We start from the raw sequence: 26809 nt of genomic DNA, 5'->3' as shown, positions 1-26809 counted from the left end.
AAAAAATTCCATGATGTGACTATATGTGAGTGAATATACTCTATATATTTCATGTTATTTTTCTGTAACTCTGTTAAAAACTGTTGAATATTTTCATAAATAATTGTATTTTTGTCACCAAAATGGACATGCCAGGATCTGTCTGCTGTATTACAATTGCACTCACTTTCTACCATTGCTGAAAGGGAGAGACTATGATTTCTTCTGGTGTACTCACAGCAGAACATAGAGGGTGGAATACATATTCTTATAGCTTCTTTTTGTCAAATTCTCCTGTATAGTTAATTCCATTGATTTCTTTGAAATTATATGCATTGCATATAGTGCACAAATTTAATTTTCATTTCAGGGAAGTAAAGGGGAGGGTATTACAAGAATAGAAACAGGAGTTGAGGGAACACTGGGAACCATTGGTCTCCTGTATTGATTGTGTTAGTTAGATGTGGCCAAATGCTAAGAAGTATGTGGGAAGAATTGAAGTGATGACATATGTGACCTTGGCTCTAAACTTACTTGATTGAAGGGTTGTTTTTAGCTGGTGATTTTATAGGTTTAGAGAAGAGGATGGTCTGAATGAATGTGAGCTGGTTCCAATGCTTAGTTACAGTACTCCAAGCTAGAAAATCTTAAAGCAGGGGCTCTCCTTTGTGGCATAGGTTGCCCTGTGAGCTTCTTTGGAGAGTATTGGAATGCTTGTGTACTGTGTAACGAGTAAAGTTTTCTGTTATTTCTCCACTCACCATTTTACCTTTTCAAGTCTCTGCAGTTCTCTGCTTCAGTGATATTCTAGAACTATTTGTAATTGTGGTGTAATTAAAACTTTGGTTTTGTTTGTTTTGTCTGTTTTTCACAGACATCACCTGCCTTTATACCAGGTTTGATTGTCATCAGCTGCCACTTTTGAAGGCTTGTTCCTCTTTCCCTGGAGATGGTATTCTTGATTGGCTTGTTCACCTACCATTTTCTACACAAATCATAAGTAGACCTCATCTGAGCTAAGACTGGGAAATTTGTTTTTAAAACTTGACAAGTGATTTCTGATTGTGTTTTAGTGATTGACTAGAAAGTTCCAGCTTTCTATGAATTTAGCTACTAACAGTAGTATTTGAAAAGCATGGCTCCCAAAAACCTAACTCATATTTAGTGTTTAAAGAGTGGAGGAAGGGAGGGGAGATCTTCCTCTCTCTTAGCTTTAGTACTAGTCAGCTGTGAAATTGTTTATAAACTGAGATGAATAGATAACTGGCCTTTATGCTTCTGTCTGAGGCTTTGGAAATTCCCCCATTGTGACTTCTTGTAAATTTGGCTGGATAAACTGACAGGGGATTCCAGCCCTTTATGTATAATTAAAGGTAAGGAGACAGTAAATTTCCATATCCCCAGCTATTATCAGTTGTAGCTGCTAATGCAATGGTTAATTCAAGGAGAAATACCTTGATCCTGTATACCAGCCATTCTCAACCTTTGGGTCATGACCTCTTTGGGGGATTGAATGACCCTTTCACAGGGGTTTCCTAAGACCCTCTGCATATCGGATATTTACATTATGATTCATAACAGTAGCAAAATTGCAGTTATGAAGTAGCAACAAAATAATTTTATGGCTGGGGGTCACCACAACATGAGGAACTGTATTAAAGGGTTGCAGCATTAGGAAGGTTGAGAACCACTGCAGTAGAGGAACAGTCTCCGTTAGTGGTTCTTTAGTAGTTAAGTGGGGAGAATATTTTATGGTAAGGCTTGTTTTTATATTGTATTTTCTTAGAACCAACCACATAAGGAGCCTAATACCACCTTTTGATGCTTAGGGAATTTTTGTGTCTGAAGGGGCTGCAACCAGCTGTGTCTCAGGAAGGACTGTGGAATGTCTCAGGGTTTACCTCTGAGGAGAAAGCTGAGCTGTTCTGCTTTCTGCTGCCCGTGCAATCTGATGACATCATCTTCCTGGCTACACCGACTCCTTAGGCTGCAGCCAGTGATTTCTGTGTGAGAACATATGTCAAGAACTGTCTTCTGAGGCGTGGAAGAGGGTGCAGTTGGTATCGAGTACTCCTGGGTAGACTGTCTCTGTCTGGCACCTCTGCACTCCTGGTCTTTCTGCCTTGCTAGCTCTCTCTCTAGGCATCTCGTTTGTTCTGATTCTGAGGTGGAGAAAGGTAACAGGAGGGGACTGCATTGGATTTGGCCACAGAGCTGTCACTGCATCTTGTTCCAGTTGTGACTCTCATCCTTCATTTTGAAATCAGACAGGGCTTACTCCCTAGATTTGTGTGAGATGGGAGCAAAAGAATGCTGTCATTTTTTTTTATGTGCATGCTTGATTCATCCCTGCCCCTAGTATGCTCTGCTCCCCCCCCCATCTCCCTCTCGTTCCCTCCCTCCCCTTGTCTTTAGTATCTGTATGTAGGAAGAGGATATGCACGTGTGGGAGTCAGAAGTGAATACCAGAAGACCAGGCTGTCTTCTCGAGCCACTCTCCACCTTATTTTTTGAGAAACGGTCTCTCACTAAGAAACTGGCTTGACTGGCTGGTCTGTGAGTCCGGGGATCTGCCTGCCTCCATGTCCTGCTTCTGAACTATAGCCAAGCCTGACTTTTTAATGTTGGTGCTGGAGATCTTAATTCAGGTTCTCATACTGTACAGTTTGTTGTTTTGAGGCAGGGTCTCATTGTGAAGGCTAGATTGAATTTATGATGTAGCCATGCTGGCTTGAACCTTGTAATTCTTCCTCCTCAGTCTGCCAAGTGTGGGATTATAGTAGTGAGCCACCCTACTACTCAACTATATCAGCTTGCGTTAGCTGCTGTTTTCTTAGAAAGTAGTGCATCCACCAGCTCAGGGTACAGAGGAGATAAGAAAAGGACAAGGAAGTCACTGTGTTTTTGAAAAGTTGAACTCCTCCTCTTAGTAAAATAACAAAAATATCAAAAGGTTAGGTTTTAACTGTTCGGCTCCTGAGCTACCCCTACTTTTATTCTTAGATCACAAACCAATTTGGTCAGAAATGGACACTTCCCAGCATTTGGCTGCTGCTTACCCTGGGACAGGTCATTTAAAGTTGGAACCCCTGTTCTTCCCCTGTAACATCAACGCAGTAGTATTTCCTAAGCACTATAACAGGTTGCTGGGGATTGATTTAGTTGATAGATGTGAGGCACTTCATAGATGTCAAAGGACCACATAAGCTGGAGGAGTAGCTAATATGTTTCAGGTGTCTGAAATCTAAGCCACTGCTTATGGAGATGTGAAGAAGGCACATTTTTGACTTGGGACCTTATAGTTCAAAGCCCGGGAATCCTCCTTTAGGCTCCTTTCCTTCCCACAGCAGTCCTGTGCTGGTTTCTGGAGTATAGCCAGAAACAAGCTATACTTATTAAGAGCTTTGGCACTCCATAAGGTGGAATTACTGGCAGCAAAAGATGAAATGATAAAGGAGTGCCTCATTGTATTCGGATGTGTGAGTCATATACATTTATGAGTTACTTTTAAAAATTGGAATCATAATAGAAGTGGGCATAGGTTCAACTTAATTTTTTTTCCCTTGGCTTTAGAAGTTTTCAGGTTAAAAGTCACTGGATATGTTTAACTTTCTTTTTTCTCCTCCTCCTCCTTCTCCTCTTTTTCTTCCCCCCTCCTTCTCCTTTTTTGTTTTTTTGAGACAGGGTTTTTCTGTGTAACATTCCTAGAACTCAAAGAGATCTGCCTCTCAAGTGCTGGCATTAAATACTTCCGCCACCACCGCCTGGCATATTTAACTGTTTTAAAGCATAGTATTAATAAAAAGCTTTTATAACTAAAGATGTGTATAAGGCACCTTAATTTGAAGCCATGTCTCCTGAATCTTTTTATGAGCTGGAAATTAGAGACAGTTTTGCATCGAATAGATGTGTTCTCCTCTGGTAGTCCTTACAAGTGAGAACACATCGTAATGTGCTCCTGCTGACCTTGAGGAAGCTTCACGGTTGTTTATTCTGTCCACAGTTTCACGGGGGGGGGGGCAAAAATGAAGGTTAGGGGGCTTTTCTGACCTACCCAGAGCCAGAGTAGACAGGGTAGACAAGGTTAGAACTCCTTGGGCATATGCTCCCTGCCCAGGGGACAAGCTCAGTAAGATTCAGTACTAGAGAAGAGGTCCACTATCACTATTCCACATATATTATACTTTATTTAAAGTCTGGTTTAGTCGTTTTCAAACTTGTAAATACTTTTCAAGGATTATCCTTGGTAGCACACCTCCTCTTTTGCCCAACAGTTTTGTTTGGCTCAGTTAATCAGGAAATATCACAATGAATTTTCTGTATGGAGCTAGCCATTTTTCTTTGTTTCTTTTTGTTCTTTAAATTTATCTATATTCAGCTTTATTTTGAATTAACTGCCTATCAAGAGTGCTCACCAAAGGAGTAGAAAAAATGAAAAGAGCCCTTCAAAACAATTTTGCTGACAAGTAGGAGGGAGTCCATGCTTAGAGAAGGACATGTTCTCCAGGCCGTGGATGGCATTTTTGTTAGTGACAAAGATGAAGTGCTTCTGGAGCTCCTGCAGACATTCCCTAAGAGGTCCCAGTACTCATGTGAGATGGCTGCTTTGTAGTGTTGGTCAGGGACGCTGAGAATCAGGAGGGCTGTCACGTCGTCCATGTAGTAAAGCTCTGGTCCTTTGTGCTCATCATAGCCGCTGGAAGAAGGTTCACAGGCTACACGGTCTAACTTGAAAGGCAGCCAGCCGGTTTCAACTGGGAATCATCTACTGTGGTGGACAATTCATATCCATTCTTTATCTTATAAAGTTGCACATTTTCCAGGGTATAATCTGTAAGCTATACAATGTTTCCAGCTTCTCCAGTACATATGATTAAGATTTTTTTCACTATTTGTTAAAAAAAAAAGATCTTGTCATTGTGCTTCATCTGGATGGTACTGCTGGTTGCCACCCTGTTGGAGAGGATGGGGACATAGTTAGAGCCCTGGATGCTGGCAAAATATTTTATGGTGGCCAGAAGTGGAAAACTTCAGGCAGGTTCCATAGTGAAAGGGACTTTCTGGTCATGGGGCCACTTTTCTGCTAATCGTGGAGGTCCACCTATCTCCTATTCTCTCCCACCCCCATGGAAGAGGACCCCAGTGAGAACTCTTCTGAGACAGTGTATGTTTGTCAGACCCCATCCCCATTAGCTTAGGAGGCAATTAAAGTCTGGAGGAGGGAAACGTCATTAGGAAAAGTAATGGTATTTACGTATGTATGTATGTATGTATGTATGTGTGTGTGTGTGTGTGTGTGTGTGTGTGTGTGTGTGTGTGTGTGTGTGTCTGTCTGTCTGTCCTAGGAAGCACACACTGTCAGTGAAGGACAAAGTGACAATTGGAAATTCTTGCTTCATCAGAGCTTTAGAAGGTTTCTACCCTTTGAGACTAGCTCTAAGTGAACACAGTGTTTTGTAATTGGAGAGGATGAGGTGATTGATGTTGAGGTGTGTCTACTTGTAGAGTCCCTTACATCAGGGCTTTAACTATCTTGTTAATCTCATTGGGAGAGGGCTTTGTTATATGATTCTATTTATGCTATTTTGTTTGAGACAGGGCCTCATTTTGTAACCCAAACTGGCTTTGGACTCATAATCCTCCTGTCTGAGCCTTCCCAGTGCTGGAATTGCAAGTTATGCTACTATGTCCAGGTCTAGTTGGGAGGAAGATTTTAAAATTTGAAAACTATATCAACATATAGAAGATTACTTGAATTATAACTCTATAATTAAAGAAAAATGCTTACATGTCCACCAGTCAGTGGAAAAAGGATGTTGCCAGTATCTTAGGAAGTCTCCAGGTATCCTTCTCTTTCACATTCCCCCAGAGATAGCAATCATACCCATTTTGCATTAGTCATTTTCTTTCCTTTTTTTTTCTCTTTTTTAAAATTGTTTTTATTGAGCTATATATTTTTCTCTGCTCCCTCCCCTTCTTCCCCCCTCTTCTTCTACCTCCTCCTATGGTCCCCATGCTCCCAATTTACTTAGGAGATCTTGTCTTTTTCTACTATGGATGTAGATTAGATCCATGTATATCTATCTCTCTTAGGGTCCTCTTTGTTGTCTAGGTTCTCTGGGGTTGTGAATTGTAGGCTGGTTGTTTTTTGTTTCTGTTTTTTGCTTTATGTCTAAAGTCCACTTGTGAGTGAGTATATATTAATATTTGTCTTTCTGGGTCTGGGTTACCTCAAACCAATATGATGTTTTCTAGATCCATCCATTTACCCATAAATTTCAAGATGTCATTATCTTTTCTGCTGTGTAGTACTACATTATGTAAATGTATCACATCTTCTTTATTAATTCTTTGATCAGGGGGCATTTATGTTGTTTCCAGGTTCTGGCTATGACAAATAATAGTACTATGAATATAGTTGAGCACATGTCCATGTGGTATATACATATCCTTTGGGTATATACCCAAAAGTGGTATTGCTGGGTCTTGAGAAAGGTTGTTTCCCAATTTTCTGAGAAATCGCCACATCCAAAGGGGTTGTACCAGCTTGCATTCCCACCAGCAATGGAGGAGTGTTCCCTTTTCCCCACAACCTCTCCAGCATAAGTTGTCATCAGTGTTTTTGATCTTGGCCATTCTTACAGGTATAAGATGGAATCTCAGAGTTGTTTTGATTTGCATTTCTCTGATGACTAAGGATATTGAGTATTTCCTTAAGTGTCTTTCAGCCATTTTAGATTCTTCTGTTGAGAGTTCTCTGTTTAGGTCTGTACCCCATTGATTTTATTGGATTATTTGTTCTTTTGATGGCCAGTTTCTTGAGTTCTTTGTATATTTTGGAGATCAGTCCTCTGTTTGACGTGGGGTTGCTGAAGATCTTTTCCCATTCTGTAGGCTGCCGTTTTGTCTTTCTTGTTCACTGTGTTCTTTGCTTTATAGAAGCTTCTCAGTTTCAGGAGGTCCCATTTATTAATTGTTTCTCTCAGTGTCTGTGCTACTGGAGTTATATTTAGGAAGTGGTCTCCTATGCCAATGCATTCAAGATTACTTCCCACTTTCTTTTATGAGGTTCAGTGTGGTTGGTTTTATGTTAATATCTTTGATCCATTTGGACTTGAGTTTTGTGCATGGTGATAGGTACGATCTGTTTTTATTCTTCTACTTGTTGATATCCAGTTATGCCAGCACCATTTGTTAAATATGCCTTTTTTCCCCATTTGATATTTTTTGCTTCTTTGTCAAAAATCAGGTGTTCGTAGATGTGTGGATTGCTATCCGGGTCTTTGATTTGATTCCACTGTTCCTCCTGTCTGTTTTTATCCCCATACCAGTCTGTTTTCAGTACTGTAGCTCTGTAGTAGAGTTTGAAGTCAGGGATTGTGATGCCTCCAGAAGTTCCTTTATTGTACAGGATTGTTTTGGCTATCCTGGGAGTCATTTTCTTTCGTAAGCAAGTGCCAGCCAGGGTATGTAAGGAATGGTTTGTTTGCCCTTGTTAGCTAGAGACTCCTAGACCATCATGTCCCTGATGAAAGTCAGTATCCAGTATGTGATCAGACTTGATGTAGGGACCTTTTAATGAGTTAGTTATGAAGACAGGGCTTTTCAGAGTGCCTGGAGGCTGTAGCAGCTCTGCTATTTGGAATTGGGGAAGAAGAGTGGCTGCTTTTTTTGGCTTTTATCCAGCTCTCCATCATAGGCCAAAGCAGAATGCTTCTGTAAAATATTCTTTGCAGAGCCAGAGAGTAGACATGGAAAGAGAACTAGAGTCCTGATACTCTAAAATATAATAAAGAAAGGCCTTATTTAGTTAGGAATGTGACCCAGAGCTACCTAGACATTTGGGCCCTGATACACAGTCTTCAGGGATCTTGTTGATGACAGCCTTCAGCATAACAGCCTCCTTACCCCCATTCTTTCATGGAGTCTTGTGTAGCCCAGACTGGTTGTGAATTCTTGGTCTTCTGCTTCAGCCTCCCAAGGGCTGGGAACACATGTGTATCACTATCCTTGGCTTGGTCTCTATCTCTTGAACATCAGTGTACTAAGTGTGGCCTGGTTATAGCGGATGGGCACCACAGCCCCAGTGAACAATTCCTGTATTCCATTTTGCTTGGTCATTTCTTGTATTGACTCTGGTTGCTTATTAGCTTCTTGGTAAATTATTTTGAGATACTCAATGAATATTCTTTGATTCCTCCTTTTTTATTCATTGTTGGTGATTTGATTGCTTATAAACTTCTAGGTTGGAAATTTTACCGTATGAATTTTGAAAGCCTTGGATGATGTCCTCATCTTCTCTTCTCTGCAGCTGTTTTAAGGCCTGTAAGTATTTTAACGTCTCAATTTCAGCATGTGGCATGCTTTATTCCCTATAGGAAGATCACAGACTTGTTCCCAGTGTTTTGTGATTCTCAGGAAAGCCCAGAGCAGACCTATCTTCCTCTCTTGTGTCAGCCTTTTCCTTCCGGCTACTTGTGGCCTTCTCTTCTGGGAAATCTTTCTTGGTTTTGCTGATGATTTTCTGTCTTCTGTTGTTTCTTGTTTTTTCTTTAGAAACTCAGATTTGTCACTGTCTGGATTGGTCCTCTTTAAATTATTTTCTTGTCTCTTTTCAAACTGTTCAAGGACAAACCTTGACTTAAATTTTTAAGTTAACCTTGTAACAACTAAGGTATAATCTTGTGTGCACTAGAGTGTACAAACCCAAGTGCTTGTGCTTTATTTTGACAGTTGTGTACAAAACAGAACATTGCATCAATTTAGAAAGTTCCATAAGGCCCCTTTCCAGTCTGCCTTTTCATTTCCATTTTTTTTCTTTTAGTGGTTGTTCTCTGAAATGTAACTTAAGAAACTGCTTTTTTCTTCTTGGTAATTTTTCTTTTATCTTTTTGAAGAATATCATACTCTCTGTGAAGCCTTTGTTTATAGTGAGTTGCCTTTCTCTCTGTCTGCCTTGGAGACATTCTGCAGACAGCTGTTTACTTTAGCTGTTTGTTAGAGCTTGGTGTTGAGCTTATGGCTTCTGAACTTTGAACTTCACTGGAATGACTGGGTTGAACTATTAGCTGTTAGTATTCTGAAGTCTCTTCTGGTGAGATGGTTATATTCCTCCAGTTTCTAGAGTTGAGTAATGACTGCCACATCTTTGAGACCATAATGAGGGTGAAACTTGGCAGCACCCAGAGTGTCTGGACGAACATTTGATGTGCTTGAGGTTCCTCTGGCTTGCCTGGTATTTCTAGTCTCTATATCTTTCCCAGAAAATAAGCCTTTATACCCACCATGATCAAGCCACAGCTACTAGCCACATAGCAATCGTTTAACTTTGTTCTGGTGTTGATAGTTGAACTCCAGGCATTGTTCATATTAAACATGTGCTTCAGTGACACCCTCAACCTTCATTTCATTTTGAATTTCTAAATATTTCATAAGTCAGGTCATTGGGCCAGTAGCCACAGTTTCAGTGTTCGGTGACTACCATAGCAGACAGGATAGGCGCATAACATTTCCGTTATTGGGGAGAAGTCTCTGGGATTGGGTGGCCTAAACTTTTGTTTAGAGACTGGGAAATGGTTCTTATTCTTAGAGACGTCTTCTCTTCTCCACTTGTCATTGGTGTTCTGGAGAGTGCATTTCAATTGTGCACGTTGAGGTCTTGTTGCTGACATTGACTTGCTTGTTTGTTTTGCCGTTGTCAGCCTGGCCTTCTTCTCCTATTCCCACACATCCGTTTTCTTGCTTCTTAATGGTAACTGCAGCTTCGCCTGTCATCTTTCCATCACCCATTTGTGGATTTGCTCCTTAAATAAATAAAAAAGCCTTAACTCTACTATTTTACATAAATACTTTGAATAAAGTTATAACTTCTATTTTAGTGGGATTTCAGGGACTAATATTGGAGACTGGTGTTTACTGTCATTGTAACCAGGGATCTTGACTCATTTACTCTCAGTCTACAAATAAGGTGAGAGATGTGATCATTTCCACTTTCCAGTGAAAAGAGGCAGGTGAAAGAATCACATTGCTACTAAGTGGGATACAAATTTACATGGTTATTTATTTATTTATGTAGCTTATACTGGCCTTTAATAGAATCCAACTTACTGCTTCTAAGTCTAGAAGAGATTATAGTCTTGTGCTGTATGGTATGTTCAGAAAAGATCATTTAATTAATATAGGTGCATTTTAAATACAGCTGTGTAAATATTTTTTTTTTTGTTCATCTTTAGTAGTTCTTTCTTGGAATGGCTATTCTTTCCCAACTGTTCATTTCTTTTTTTTTCCTACTGTTTATTTCTACATTAGTTCAGAACTTTATTTCTAAAGTTCTAAAGTTATGTTAGTGTTCTCCCTCGTAGATATTGAAATGTCTAACAGCAAAAGCATTTCATTGTTTAACTTAGGCCTTTTACTCCATATCTCTGGTTACCCTTGTTGCCATCCTTGTCTTTTTAGTTAGATTTCAGTTTCTGTAAGGCACTGAGTGAATTCTGTTTGTCCTCTAGTGCCTAGCTCAATGTCTGGGGATTTGTAAATGTTAAGTTCAGCTTAATTTCTTAAAAATCTTTAAAAAGATTTATTTTTGTGTATGAGTGTTCTATCAACATGTGTGTATATGCACCACATTATACCTGGTGTCTGCAGAAGTCAGAAGAGGTGTCAAATCCTCTAGATCTGGAGTTACATAGATGGTTGTGAGCTGCCATGTGAAAGCTGGGAACTTAACTTGGGTCCTCTGTAAGAACAGCAAGTGCTCTTGAATGCTGACCCATCTCTCCAACCCCACATAATTTCTTTCTTTAAAAAGATTTTAGTTTATTCGTTGGCCATTTCATACATGTACCCATACTCTCCTCTCCCTCTTCTCCTGGATCCCCATTCATCACATCTCCTCATCCCACCTTCATATCATTTAAACTTTTTTTTACAACTCACTGAGTCCTCTTAGTGCTGTCTGTATGTGCAAGGGTGCAGGGCCATCTACTGGTGCTCCTCAGCAGGGGTGGGAACCCCTCCCCCATCATCCTGGAATATTGACTGGCTTGATTTTCTGCAGGTAACTCAAGCTGCTGGGAGTTCATGTGCACAGCAGTCATGACAGGCACAGAAGACAGCAGTAACCATCTAGTATTACCTGGCAGCCAGATCAGCAGCATTGCTTATTTGGACCATTATGTTTGTTCTCTATCTTCTGTCTGCTGCTCTTCTTAAATGATTTGTGAATATGGAGGTTTCTTAAATTAGTTTTTCCGTGGCCTCCTCCACCTGTGTTTATAACATTCTATTTTCCAGGCATGACTGAGAGTCCAGTCTGGCGTGCCTCTTCCTCACTGCTTTTCTTCTGTTTCTGGCCACTACTCGCATGTGTGCCCTAGTGCACTGCTCTGAACTTCATAGGAGGGACGTTTGTGCTCTGGAGTGTATGTTTCTGCAACATCCTCTTAACTTTTGCCTGAAATATCTTACCTCCAGTCTGACCTGTTTTTCCTGTTTAATATCTATTATTTTTCTGTTCATATCAGCCCCATATTTTTCTCTGTGGAACTTTGCCTACTCAATGTTTATCTAGAATTACAGGATTGAGTCTGCTTCCATAGAGCTTCAGTACAGTACAGAATATCTACACATAGTAGGCACGCACAAATGTGTGAATGAAACCGAATGTTGTGGAATATTATTTTAACTGAGCAAATTTACATTTGTTTATGCTGAGGAATATTACTTTAACTTTATGTTACTTTTGTTTATGCTGCATTGTTTAATTAGGAAAAGTTGTGTTGGTTTTGTTTCATCTTGCCTCCCTAAAGGCACCTAGTTGGTCTAATAAAAAGCTGAACGGCCAATAGCTAGGCAGAGAAAGGATAGGCAGGGCTGTCGGCAGAGAGAATAAATAGGAAGAGAAATCTAGGCTTGAGAGAGAAGGAGGAATGAAAGAAGGAGGAGGAGAGAAGGAGGGACCTGTGCCGGGGCAAGAAGCCAGGCAGGCACCAGCCAGCTAGGCATAGAAAAACAAACAGTGAAGGTAAGTTATACAGAAAAAACACATAAACTCTGAGGCAAAAAGTAGATAAAGAGAAACCAATTAATTTAAGTTAAAAGAGCTAGCCAGAAATGAGCCTACACTAGGCTGAACATTCAAAACTAATAAGTCTCTGTGTCATGATTTGGGACCTGGGTGGTGGCCTAAAAGAAAAAAAGCCTGATACATTTTGGTACCTAGTTAAAATAATACTATCCAAATAGTTAGAATAACACTCTCCAAAACTGAGTCCTTATGTAAGTGAGCCTATGGCAACTGACTTCCCCTTCGTTGTTTGTGAAATCTGCCATGGGCAGGGCATTCCACTCTAAGTCTAACTTCCCAGCATAGTTAGGATTATCACCCAGCTTCACTTTTGTATTCCAATTTGAACAGTCTGTTATCTGTCCACCCCACTATCCAGGGTATCTGAGAGGAAGCCTGTTTTTACCTCATGCAGTGGAATAGCTAAAGACTAGGCACCACTTGGGATGCAGGGTTGTTTTTGAAACCGTTTCTCTGCAGCCAGTCAATTAGGAAAGCCCCAAACTACATGCAGGAACAGCCATTTCTGAGACAACTTCAGAGACTGAAGACTTAATTTTTTAGGACTGTCCATTGCTTTTACAAAGAGCTGTTTCTATTCTAGGAACCGATGTCTGCTACCTTTTCTGATGCTTGTGCTCAGCACCAGTCCAAGAATGTCTTGGTTCTTCTTCCATTGAGACCTGTGAGAGCTGTGTTTAGAAGTAGAGATGCTCAAAATGTAGGCTTGTAGGTTACCTATGGTGTCACATGACTGTAAACCTGGCACAAAATGGAAGGCTGAGGCAGGAAGATCACTCATAACTTCAAGACTAGCCTGAGCTACATAGTTCCAGGTTAGCTAGGGCTACATAGGGAGATCTGTTTAGGAAGGAAGGAAGGAAGGAAGGAAGGAAGGAAGGAAGGAAGGAAGGAAGGAAGGAAGGAAGATATCACCCCCAAACAAACAAAAAATCCTTTAGAACAAACAAAAAATCAATATGTAAACTTAGATATATGTTTCCATTTGAAGCCTTCAGGACAGTATTTTCTCAAGACATGTAAAAGCTGATTGCTGTTATTGTAAAAGAAAGAAATTCTGTTTGCTCTCATTGTTGTTGAGCTGATCCAGGTCATTAGATTAGTTAATAATAGGGCATTTGGCTAGGGAGCAAGCAGACCTGGTTGGAGTCTTAGCTGCAGTATTAATTACTCTTTGTAAACTTGGGTGAGTTCCTTGACTCATCTCTTTGGCATGCATTTTCTTTGCTTTTTGCTATATTGGGAGTTGAATGTAGGAGCCTTTTATATACCAGCGTGCAATTGCTACACCCTCAGTCCCTGGCATATACTTTCTTATTTGTAATGGAGATGGTGCTATCGATCTCCTCTATGTGATGATGCAGAGGTACAGTGAGGAAATTGATGAGATAAGGGTATGAAATGGTGATGAGCAGCTATGTGGCCATATGACCCTGTTTGCCTGGTCATGCCTGTGATTGGGTGTTACTAATAACACCCCTTTTAACCCTCCTATCCCAGGTCAAATGAAAAATTTTATCTTCACCTTGTTCTCATGATTAATGCCACAAAAGGAAGATTTTCTGACCTAATTATTTTAGTCTTAAAATACTCACCAAATATAGTAGTGTTGTTTAGATGCTTTCTGGCAGTTTTATTCAATTTTATTTAAGTCTCATCTCTCCAACTAAATTGATAAGTGGATGAGTATTATTTCTGTGCTCCTGAATAATTGTCTTGATTTAATGTGACCCATCTCCATTGACCCTTTAATTTCCCATTTTGGCTCTTGTGTCAGAAAGTAAATGCCAAGTACAGGGAGAGAGGGACAGAGACAGATGCAGAGAGGACAAGAGGGAGGGACAGGAATGTGAATGTGAAGTGCATACTCACATGAGCAAGTGCAGGGGAATAACTTTGTGGAGGAAAACTGACAACAGGGATGCAGTTTTCATCTTAGGCTGATGCCCTGAGTGCAGAATGGCCAATATTGATATTTCTAAATATCACCACAAATCTCCAAGTAGTCAGGAGGCAGCAGAAGATTGTATTTCAGGGGCTCTCCTCCTCACGAACATTCCTCAGAACAGAGGCCAGAAACATTTACATTTTCAAGGAGCAGCACCATAAACTTAAGAAAAAAAAAAGAGCAGTGCATTGCATTTGAACACAATTCCCTTTCTTTTTAACCCATAAGAAATTCATGGTCCATCTTTACTGTCTCTGGAAAGCTGTGATTCCAACATTTAGGAGGCAGAGACAAATAGATCTCTGATTTCTAGGCCAACCTGGTCTACAGAACAAAGTCTAAGACAGCCATGGGTACATAGAAAAACCCTGTCTTAAAAAACTTAACAAACAAAAAGTATATTCTTGTTTTATTAAAGATACTTAATAAACCACTTTATAATCTTATGGGTTAATAGGCCCCAAAGATGGCCCAGCAGATAAGGAATCTTGGCACCAAGCTTGAGTTTTATCCCCAGAATATACATGGTAAAAAGCGAGAGCTGAGTCCTGCAAATGATCTGCTGACCTCTACATTCATGCCATGGCATGAACCCGGCCATAAATAAATAAATGTAATAGTCCACATGAACACTCCTGCTGAGGAAGCATCAGATGAGAAAAGCATTCCTATCATGTGTAAGAGTTTGCCTGAATATAAAGAACTATTACAGTTTAAAAAGTTAAAGAAGCAGAAGCTCCAGCAGATGCAAGCAGAAGGTGGGTTTGTGCAGCATGTGGGCTTTAAGTGTGATAACTGTGGTGCAGAACTCACCCAGGGTGTCCGGTGGCACTGCCAGGACTGTCCTTCAGAAATGTCTCTGGATTTCTGTGACTCTTGTTCAGACTGCCCACACGAAACAGATATTCACAAGGATGACCACCAGTTAGAGCCTGTTTATAAGTCAGAGATGTTCTTAGACAGAGACTACTGTGTGTCCCAGGGCACTAGTTGTAGTTATCTTGACCCCAACTACTTCCCAGCCAACAGATGACTTGGAGGAGAGTATCTGCACTAGTTCTCGTCAGCGCACAACATGAGAGCTCCCCAAGTGTCCTTGTCAAGTACAGCTATGCACCGTGTGGCTGTAGATCAACAGCTGAGCATTTCCCTGGTGAGATTTTCACCACCACCATAAAGGTGGTGATCTGAGATGGGTGAGATGGAAACGAGAGCACGTGTTAACGAGAGAGTAAAGCCCAAAGCTTTCAAAGACCTCGGTCATAAGTATGGTGATGGAAGACAAGGTATTTATATTAAGTCAGTTTAGTGGCTTTCAGTTTTGTGAAAATAGTTTTCAGTGCAGAAACTGACTCATAGACGAAGTTCTAACCAATGCTGGTGTTTGCTTCTGGGATGTGTACTCTAAAAGAGCTCTGTCTGGTGGTCACTGATGGCCTATAGTAGACTGGAGCTGCTGAACGGTTTGATACCTAACTTTTAATCACGATGAACTGTCCTTACCAAGAGCAAAGCATGAGGTGGCTGTGCTTTGCTTCCGCAACTAGCTCATGGGTACGAATGTCGTAAAGTCACGCAGATATATTTTTAAAGTCATGTTATAAAGATGATCATGTGATGTGTACAGACTGTGGTGAAGAGTGCCAGTGGTAGACTGTAAAGTCTGAGTCACAACATTAATCCCTCTGAGATACACAGCCTCTGCCTCTGTATTCGGAGTTGTCCATACGACTCGTCAAAGACAACTGCCTAATATAAAAATCATATGGTGATCATTTTTCCCTCTTTTGTAATCAGCACAAGATTCATAAAAGATTGTATTTTTATTACTATTTAATGAGTGCTTAAATGTAGTCTGCACAGTGAGCAAGAGTTCACAAGCATTCTTTTATGCTGCTGGATTTCTTTGTGAATCATTTGAAACATTTTGTACATTTCTTACCTATCTGCAGTATGTTCTTGAAATGTTCAATTGTTGGGATAACTGTGAGAAATAAACTATGTGGACATGTTGTTTTTTTATAAAAAATAAAAAAGAGTCTTTTGGGTTAAGTCAATGTAGTTAATGTAGTTTCAACATTATTTTGATATAATTATCAGAAGTTCAAAAAGTAGAAACTCTAGAGGCCTTTAATTTAATTAATAAAGAATATACATAGCAACTTCCAACGAGGCTTCATGAACCCTGTGACCTTGTATGGGAATTTTGTCTGGAAATTCAGTACGTTTGCCTTTGGACTAGCGAATAGTCACATCTAATCATGCAACTTCTCTGGCTAGAGGTCATATTTACAGATAGAGTGTGCATTTAAAGCTCATTTAAGCAAAGCCTGTGTGTGCATTTGTTTGCTATGAACATAGGCTCAAGACTGTTTTCTAAAGATAGGGGTGTGTATATCCTTTCATCTTTAACAGACTTGCATTTGCCTAATTAAAATTACTTAAATAGCATTTTGCTAGTATGGAGACCAGTCAAGATAAGACTCTTTACCATTTTCCCTAAATGTGGAAATTCAAGCAAAACATAGTTGATGATCCATAAGCAAATGGAATAGAAACTTGACTGTGTTAAAAGTTTGAACAGTGTCAATGGTAATTTAGTAGAATAACCTTTGTCATGTTGAGATTAACAAGGTTATATAGTCAATTGCAAATGCTGTCTTGAGAGGTTCAGTGCCATGAGATTGAGCACAAGAAACATGAGCCCTCTGTTTGGCTTACTGAAGGTTTTACATTCAAAGAATTGGTAAGAATTTTGGATTGGTATATTAAAGTTTTGACCTGGATGGTACTTACTTGACTCCTCCACATTCCTGTACTCCCTAGAGAAGATGGGTGTGTTTAAAGTGTCTGTATTGCTCTTTCAGTTAAGGGACCAAGAGACTCCATTATCAGTATCCTTTCTTTACCTGTCCCATCTTTGGATATCTGATAAACACCAGATTTTTCTGAGCAGGTTTCAGGTTCCAACTGAGAAAAATCCGACCTAGAAGGATTTAGGCTAATGAGAAGAGCAAAGTAAGCTTCATAATTCTATGTTTATTAATTGGCAAATGTAATGTTGGTGTAAGGATAGTTTTGCTAGGTTTTTTTTTTTTTGGTGGTTCTTTTATTAGAAGCATCTTTCAATAAAGGATCATGTTTTCATGTCACTTTTGTATTTGATTTTTCTTAGAGTAACCCTGTATTTTCAGGAGGTCAGTTCTCTAAAGTCAAGAAGATCTCAACATGACAGGACTGGGAGTGTGTTCTAACACATCTTATATGTATATTCTCACTGCATTTGAAAAGTACAAAATTCAGAGCAGGTACTGTGACAGACCCTGTAATTTTGGGATCCTGAACTTTTTCTGAATTCCCTTTTACTGCAGATCTGAGGAAAGCTGAGAGGTTTATAACTCTACAGCAGTGTAATCTTTCCCACAGAACATAGCCTTTTCACTTTCGGGTAGCTATTTCTTTTTTGAGGACACCAGCAGGAATGCATGAGGACATCTATATGCAATGGTTACATGTGTTTCTGCTTCCCTAAAACATCTGCTCCCATCCCTATGTCATAATTTTTCAGTTGAGAATTGGACAAGATGACTGGCTCCTATGATCTAATCAGTGCTAGCCATGTCTCAGGTTTGTCTCTTTGGTTTTGTGAAACAGGCTGGCCTGGAATTTATCTATCACCCAAGCTGGAATGGAAATCCTCTTGTCTTTTCCTGACAAGAGCTGCAGTTACAGGCATGGACTGAAACTGTAACTCCTGCCTTCCCCAAGCTTTATTTATCTGTGTGTCTGAGTATCTGTGTACATATGTGGAGACCAGAAGAGAGAATCAGATGTCCTTGTCTATCATTCTCTGCCTATTTTATTGAGGCAAGGTCTCTATTTGACCCTGGGGCTCACACTTTCTTAGATAGACTGGGAGCAAACAAGCCCCAGAAAATTTTCTGTCTCTGTCTTCCATGGAGCTGGAGTTATAGGCATGTGCAGGATGACTGGCTTGTTATGTGGGTGCTGAAACTTGAATTCTGGTCCCCATGATTACAGGGAAAGTGTGCTAAGTTTTGAACTACCTCTTCAGCCTTCCAGTCTCTCTTTTTTTAAAAATAAGATTTTCTCAGGAGTTAGAGATGTGGCTCAAAAGTTAGGAGCACTTGTGGCTCTTGCAAAGAACCCAAGTTTGATCCCCAACACCCACACGGAGACTTAAAACCATCTGTAACTCTAGTTCCAGAAGACCTAGCACCCTCTACTGACCTCCTCACGTACCAGACACACATGGATGCATAGACAGATGCAGGCAAACACTCATACACATAAAATCAAAAATAAATAAAATCTAAGAATTAGATTCTTCTCAAAAGAGAATAAATTTTCCCTCAAACAAGCCCAGTTGTAAAGGTGTTACTAGAAAAGTAGTGTGCTATGTTCCATGGATGTTCCACTTCTTCACAGTGTTTCCTCAGGGCCAGAGCAGAAGACTTAACAGGAGAAAATATCTGGATCTGTAAGGAAAACACAAGCACAAGAGTGAACGTAGGACAGCCTATACCCTTTCTTCAAAGCTTCAAGAGGTAGCGTGCACACTGGAAGCAGTTTTAAGAACAAAGCTGAAGATCTGGGTTCAAGACCTAACTTTTTCTGTTGTCTGTTCTGAGACAGTATTCACGTAGTCATCCCCATTTGTCATTTATCTAGTGTTCATTCACAGGTTATCAAGCTGTATGCAAGACCCAGCAGACCCAGCAACACAACCATCACAGCTCCTGCCCTTTTGGTGCTTCTGTTGAGACAGTGATGGTGACTCACATTGCAGTGGTGAGAATTGTTGGATCTAGGACATATTTTGAAGCTAATACTGATAGAATTAATAATAGTTAAGATGTGGGATGTGAGGACATAGATGTGTCAAGACTGACCTTTGGGGGTTTGATGTAACAGTGTGGTGAACACTGGCATTTGAGATGGTGACTACTGGCGTGGAGGGAGGAGGTGCTGTTGATGCAAGTTCTAAGCAGAGATGTTGAAAATGTGCATGTTTGAGATCAGAGTTTTGAGATAAGTGGTATTTACAGCACCAATCTGGATCTGACTGCCAGTGTAGATAGAGAAAAGGTGAAGGAAGGTGCCTGGAAGTGGGGAGGCTTAAGCCTGAACACTTGACTGACCATGAGACACTAGAACCTGACCCTTCTCTCTTTTAGCTTGTAACAGGAGTCAAAGGAGAGATCACACTGAACACTCATATGACTTGTTTTTGCTTAATTGTATCCGTAAAGACAGGAGTAGGAAGGTTGTGTACAGAAATGATTTTTTTCTACTTGAAGTTTCTTATGATCTGTTCTGTGATTTTGTGTAAGAATTGTGATTTTGGTAAGTATCATAGGTTTTCAGTATGTACTTTGTTTAATACTGAGGAAAGCAGGTGGGGAAACAGGAAGGTTTGGGAAATGTAACAGTACTGTAGGAGACAGTACTGTATGCTTTCAATATGACTGTATGTTAGTCTAAGAATGTACAGAGGATCTGTGAACTCTGATACTATGGGAAAGATTGTTGTACTCAGGACAATGTAAGTGTTGTGTATGGAGATAAATACATTCGTAAAATATGTGTTACTAATTATGAAATTGCGTGTAGTTTGTAGCATCTGTTTTTGTGGACAGATGCATGCTTGGGCTTTCAAATCCCTGTAAGCTGTTAGAACTCGCAGAGTGGGGGCTCTGCTCTTCCCCTCTCTACCATCCTCCTGCTCTGGAAACCAGGCGGGGTTTCCTGACAAGTGGGCTCTGTTCTGGGAAGACGCTATGGCTCACTGCCAATGTGTCATATAACTCAATTAATCACGTGGTGAAAAGAGAAGACTTGCAGAAAGATAGGGGTAGAAACAAGAAAATCAAGTAGGTTGAAGGAGAAACAGTGTCTAGGCTAATGGGAACTGAGATCATTTGAGAAGGGCTTTTGGGAGGTCCCCAGTCCCTAGATACTTGTTCTCTCTCTCTTTGAGCTTCTTCCTTTGTGCCCACCTGCTATTGTCAGAATTGCTAGAATTTGTCCTAAGGAGTTGGATTACTGAGGAACAGATAAAATGTGAACTCCAGGCATTTGTTTCTAGAACATTTACTTGAAATAACAATATAAAAGCTTCCATTCTGCTTACTTTTGAAGTCTGATCTGATAGTATTTCAATCTTAGATTTGACCTCCCACTTCTGTCTGTATAATTTTAAGATATGTTTATATGAAAAAGAGCAGGCTAGGGGAGAGGAAAGAGATGGATGGGTGTCATTTCTGGAAATCTATATTTTGTCATCTATCCAGGAAAGAAGGCCTTCGAGGTGGTGTCTCTGATGAACACAGGAATTTGGTAAATGTAAGAGGGCACAGAGATCATCTAATGGAGAGTCTTTTAAGTACATATTCCATCAGAAAAAGAGGGCCCTAGCATGGTGACACATACCTATGTCCTAGTTCCCAGGAGGCTGAGTCAGGAGGATCTCAGGTTTGAAGCCATTCTAGGTTAAATAATGAGACCCTTGTCTCAATTCCTCATCTCCAGAAATAGGTCTCTTGGTCAAATAATTTAGAAAAAGTTGAACACAATCCATGTGATGTCAATTGTTTGACTCTCTGGATGGTGGTGGCACACACCTTTAATCCCAGCACTGGGGAGGCAGAGGCAGGTAGATCTCTGTGAGTTTGAGGCCAGCCAGGTCTACAAAGTGAGTTCCATGACAGCCAGGACTGTTACACAGAGAAATCCTGTTTCAAAAACCAAAAACAAACAAAAATAACTATTTAACTCTGTCTAATCCATGTTTTTCTGATTTATTTCACTATGGATTCCTATGCCCCCCCCCCTTTTCTTGAGTGCTATGCCATAGAACAGTCACCACTCCGCCCGCCCAGGGGCAAAGAGTTCCAGAAAACATGGTTTGGGATGCTTCTTTAGTTAAGCCCATTGCATGTCAATGAAGCTTGCTATGGTCACTGTCTTCATTTGTAATATAAGTAGGGTAGGATGAATTAGTCACTATTGTCCCCAATAGCTGTGACATTTTCTACTCATTTACGCTTACACTGTAATTCACAGAAAAACTCTATGTTCTCATTGTATTTTATCCAAAAGTTTTGTGTGTGTATGTATGTATGTGTGTATATGTTAAATTAGTTCATAAAGTTTGGATGTGTGCCCAAATGATTATTCAGATATTTGAGGTTAGGTTATTTGCTGAGTTCACTTTTGTTATCTTGGGGCTGTTACCTCTGGGGCTGGAGCAAGTGGGGGGCGGTGAATGGGGGTGAATGGTAGGTAGCCACCCATGCATCTGTTGGTGATATAATATTTGGAAAGAAGTATGTCATTTTCATACAATTGACCTCCAAGTATCCTGTGCATATACTTTCCCTGTTACCTTCTAAATCTCTGCCTTCACACACACATGTGCATACATGAGATTTGCCTGTGCCTGAAGGAGTTATGTTCTCAGGAGATGTATCTGGAGAGAAGAGGCCAGGTTTCTTAGTGGGTACCTGCATTCCCCTGGTGCCCAGGCCAACCCTCTCTCTTAGCTCTGCTCTCTGTTCACCTCCATTCAGCCTCCAGGTAGGGGTTTGACCATTTGCCCTTCTGTCTTCTGCTGTCTTCCTGTTTGTCTTGTTTGGAGTATTTCCTATAGTCAGCTCCTAATCTCATTGTGTTCAAACCTCCCACCTCTAAAGTTCCCACTGACTTTCATGTCTTTTGTAGTGGTCAGAGTATTACATGCCTTCTGCAGGCCAAATGTTTTGCTAGACACATCTGTCTGTCATATGCATCTGTTACCTGTCTTATCACTTACCTACCTATCATCCATTTATCTTTTACAGAATTAAAAAATGTATATAAATCTTAGTATTTTCCTGTGTGTAGGAAAAATGTCCAGTTGCAGAAAGTTGAAAGCTCCTTGAACCTAGCTTCTAAGGTTCTTCTTAACCCGGCCAAATCCACCATGCTGATTCCCCTCAGTCTTTGTGGTCTGACTATGTTAGCACTGTCTGTGCTCATTGACAGTGTGCTCTTTGCCTTGTTCAGGTGTGTGCCACATTTGCAATTGGTCACTTTGCCTCATTCTGAGGTACTGCTTAGGGGACTATCTTACTATTTTCTATTCTTCCCATTAAGCTGCGTGCAGACTTTACATGGCGACTTTGTGTTTGTGTTATTTAAAGATGTCTAGGAGTCAGCGCGTCGTTTCTTTTGCTATATTTAGTCCAGTTAATCATTTGCATCTACCATGATGTTTCCTTTCACTAATTACTGAGTGTTCTTAGCAAATATCCTGTGTATTCTGATTTTATACCTTTACAAACAAGATGCACTATGGCTGGGGTTTGTAGCCTCTTCCTGCCCTGTCCCTCACCACCAGCCAAACAGCAGAAATAGTAAATGGAGTGCCCAGCCAATTGAAGGGTTGTTTGTTAGTGTCTTTGACAAGAGTGATAGAGGTGGGCATGCTGCAGACCTGTGTGGATCCTCACTTCAAGGTCTCCATGAGTCTCATTAATGTGCTTTTACCTTTTAACCTGCAGAGTGGAAAGTGGTTTTTTCTGATAAATGACAGTTGCATCTGGATACCTTTTTCTAGTTAGTTGATAAAGAAATAATTAGTGACCTCTAATTATGATACCTCTTGCCATCCAGAATGCAGAACTAAATGACCTTCTCATATTTCCATATTTCCTGTTGATAGCCACACACTAGATTTTTTTCTCCCTTTACAATGGAAATATGGTTGAAATATGCTCAAATTTTTGACCAGATGCAAAATAAACAACTTGGAGTTTGAGCTCATTAAGTTCTGTGAAGACTGCTGGGAAATGTGACCATAAAAGTAAAACCTGGGGCTGTGGAAACACACATGGGTAAGGGTAGGGGTAATTGGCAGATGTTAAGACGGGCCTTTGAGATGTAGTTTCTAGATTTTTGTGCAACTATGATATGACCCTAGGAGGTAACTGTCTAGGAGGGACACTAGTGAAGACAGTTCTCTCATGAGCAGTCTCTGCCCGTTTTTATTAGTCAGCTGTGAAATTTATTTTCAGGCTTTAGCATTTTAACCATGTATTAGATGGAAGAAAATAGGGTACCATAGAAAATAGTGAGTGAAACCTAGTGAGGGTAAGACTTTTTTGTTTGTTTCCTTTTTTAATTTTTTGTTTTGTTTTGTTCATTTTTATTTATTTTTTATTTGCATTGGTGTTTCGTCTGTGTGAGAGTGTTGGATCTTGGCAATTGTGGGTGCTGGGAACTGAACCTGGGTCTTCTGGAAGAGCAGTCAGTGCTCTTAATTACTGAGCCATCTCTCCAGCGCCCCCCCCCCCCATTTGAATTTTTGAAGCAAGATCTTAATGTGTAACTCAGGTTGATCTCAAAGCTCATTGTATAAGAAAGGGAGATCTGTTGGGGGAGCCCATTCGTTCATTCCCAGTTGCCCAGGCCCAAAATAATCACTCAAAAACTGTATTATTCGCAATACTGTTTGGCCAATAGCTTAAGTGTATTTCTGGTTTACTCTTATATATTACCACGTGGCTGTGGCTTACCAGCAAGATTCTGATATTTGTCTCCTGGGGACAGCTACGTGGCTTCTCACTGACTCCGCCTTCTTTCTCCTCCTCTATCTGTTTGGAATTCCTGCCTTGCCCTAGTCTGCTAAACTGCTGGCCAAAACAGATTTATTCATTAACCAATAAAAGCAACACATAGACAGAAGGACTTCCCACACCAGAGATCCTCCTGCCTCTGCCTCTTGTGTGTGGGATTGCAGATGTGAGCCACCTCACCTGACAGTTTCTTTCTGTGAAGCACGTGGTTATTGTAAGATGTATTTCTTACTGCAGTTATAGTTCCTAAAGAGTAGATGCGAGGCTGTGCTGCAGAAAATGGGGCGGGATGGGCAGAAGGGTGGTCTCGACTCTCTCTGCTGCTGGAGCATTGAATGTGTTCCGTATTGCACCAGTGCCATCTGCTCAGAGCTCTGCCATCAGTTTGAGGGTGGCATTTTGGGCTACACATGTGGTTCAGTGGTTGTGTTTACTTGGATGAGTTGGTACCCTGGGCTTATCTTCAGCCTTGAAGGAAAAAAGGAGAGCCCCTGTTAATCATACATATTGATCATGATTACTCAACAGAGATGTGCTGGAGACTCTGTAGGGAAAACTTTTTTCTCCTTTTTCTCTTACTTTTTTCATCCAAGTATATTTTGATGCAGTAGCCAAATTCCTTTAGAGCATAGAGTGTTGTTCTGTTTGGAGTTTTGCAGCACTTGTTCTGTCTGTGTTGCTTGCTTGGTCTCCCTACTGGTCTTCCATGAGACTGCAGGGCTGAGGGGCTCTGACTCTTTCCTTCTGGGTACTGAGCTTTTAAGGAGTTGTGCCTGAAGCAGAGTCCCTACCTGGCAATGGCTTGTGACCCTTGGTGGTGGTGCCAGCGTGGTGGCCTTCCCCTTCCGCTCTCACCCTAACTACTCTGACAAGTGACTGTGTTTTGTACCTGAGAATGCCAAGTGATTAAAGGTGAAAGATGTCTAGGATCCATGTAGATGGGTTTTTGTCCCCAAAGTAATTTGTATAAATTTTAGGACACACAAATAAATTAGCACAAATTAGCAAGGAGCATGGGGGAACTCAGGGTCACTTCTTAATCACCAAAGTCATGGTTTCCTTCAGGCTTTGTCAAGAGGTGTGCCAGCTAGCAAGGTTCTGTGTCTTTTGTTTCATGACAGTGCCAAAATTATGTTAGTGAAAAATTGTGTCAATTTGCGACAACATAGTTTCCCACATGCTTTACCTGTTCCTCACCCCCCTCCTTGTGTATGTACTGTTCATTTGTATGTGCACATGTGTGTGGAGGTAGGAGGTTAACTTCAGGCATCATTTTACCTAGGCTGGGCAGTAAACATCATGGTTTCAACTTTCTGCACTCCTACTCTGCTTCTGTTGCAGCTATGCCAGTTTTGACATGGTGCTGGAAATCTGAAACAAGGTTCTCATGTTTATACAGTAGACACTTTGACAGTTGAGCCACCCTTTTTAAATCGAAAATAATTTGAACCCTTGTGTACATTTAACAAAAACTGACCTAATGGCTGTTAAGCTTTTAATTTTAGCATAAGATTAGGGAACTCTCTAATCATTGTAACAATCTTGTAAAGCAGTGAGTTTTATAATTACTGTTTTACATTGGAAACAGAAACTCAGAGAAGTTAAGGAAGTACCCAAGGTCACACAGAAAGAAGTAGGTCTGACCCAGTTTGGAGTGACTAGAGGCCCAGACTTCTAACTGCCTCCATCTGTAGAGAGCCCCAATACTTTATCATTAGGCAGAATTTGAGTCCTGAGAGTTTAGGAGACCTGCTCAAGACCAGGCATGTCCTGGCCATTTGTCTTCCTGGACAGACTAACACAGACTCTTTTGCACCCTTCTTCACTTTTCCATAATGTCTGCTCTTTCCTGTCTTTTTTTTGTGTTTGTTTCCCTGTCCTGCTCTGAACACCTGCTGGTACCATGCTGGTGATTTTCCTTTCTTCTGACTCTTTTCTAGAATAGCACAGCCCTCCCCCACTTTCAATCTTGATTTCTTGAGTCTGGCAGCTGCTCCTCTCCCAGATGGCTTCCCAGCCCAAGCCTCATACTCTGTGCCTTCTTGATTGCACAGTCTCTACTGCCAATTCTTGGCATCCTACCACATCCTCCTCCAGATGCCAAGGCCCCTGTTTGTCTTAGCAGCTGGAAATAGACCCTAAGGTTTTAGTGTGCATACTTATGTATCTGTTCTCTGTTTTGTTGTGTGGGGATTCCTTGCAGCCTGTATCTTTTCCAGAAAGGAACAAAATGCCACCAAGGACACTGGACAAGGAATTGTGCCACTCACTGACCATTGATCATGGGACTGTCCTAAGTCAGGTCTTTTCATCTGTGGAAGGGACTATGAATCCTGAATGTGGTCAAACATTTGAAAGCCCCTTTTAGGGACAAAATAAAAGACAGGTTTCATTGTCATGGTGCAGGTGCTTCTTAAGTCCTTTAGATGGATGTTTAAGCAGCCTGACTGAAAGAAAGACAGGTGCCTGTGTCCTGCCTGTCATCTCCACCCCTGTTTTAGAGACGAGACCTCATTATGTTGTCCAGGCTAGCTCTGGCTGGCTTCAACTTCATGACCCTTCTGTCTCTTTTTCCTAAGTGGTGGGATGATGGACTGCGCTGCCAAGCCTGGCCCGACTTCCCCCTTCTGAGAATCCACTTTTGCCACCGTATTTTTGACTCTAAGAAAGGCAGTGGCGATGGCTTCACTAAGTCTTATCATGGCCTCTTTAATAACATTATAGGTACATTAATGGTAATTAGTTTAAAAGAAGAAAAAGTAAAGCAGAATTGAACTGGCCACTATCTTGGTACAGTGTGGATTTTAGGAAGACACTTACTGACTTTAATTAAACAGAGTACTGCTTGCTCTGGTCAGAGACCTCCTCTTGGCTAAAGCAGGCTCTTTGGGAACAAGGCAGAGTCCGACCCATTGACTTGTCATCGATCATTTTGCTCAACCCTAGAAATTTATTGTAAATGAAGCAGCATTTACTATTGTGGGCTATTCCTGGAATTGCTGCTATAGTTAGAAGTGAGTGATTTTGTGTGACAGGAATAGCATATAGAAAAGCTGTAATTCTGACTTGCTGACAGGAAAAAATGCATTTTTGTGTTTATATTATGTCATTCTTTTTGGCTGGAGTCCAGCAGCTTTACAGTATCTTGCGGTGCTC

The 26809-nt window shown here is 40.7% G+C and overlaps 1 protein-coding gene across 2 annotated transcripts in view; it reads left to right on the top strand.

Annotated features, from left to right (window-relative positions):
* Positions 1–26809, top strand: part of Jak1 (Janus kinase 1) — a 115108-nt gene that overhangs the window by 38639 nt on the left and 49660 nt on the right. Inside the window, exon 2 of one of the 2 annotated variants that reach the window (XM_026781827.1) lies at positions 8225–8304. The exons of the other annotated variant lie outside the window; for it this stretch is intronic. The gene's annotated coding sequence lies outside the window, so the exon portion shown is untranslated. The remainder of the gene's footprint in view (positions 1–8224; positions 8305–26809) is intronic. 2 annotated transcript variants of the gene reach the window in all.

This window comes from Microtus ochrogaster, chromosome 10, assembly GCF_000317375.1.
Source record: "Microtus ochrogaster isolate Prairie Vole_2 chromosome 10, MicOch1.0, whole genome shotgun sequence".
NCBI lineage: Eukaryota > Metazoa > Chordata > Mammalia > Rodentia > Cricetidae > Microtus > Microtus ochrogaster.
Note: the sequence above shows the minus strand (reverse complement) of the source record. Positions and strands in the feature narration are given on the sequence as shown.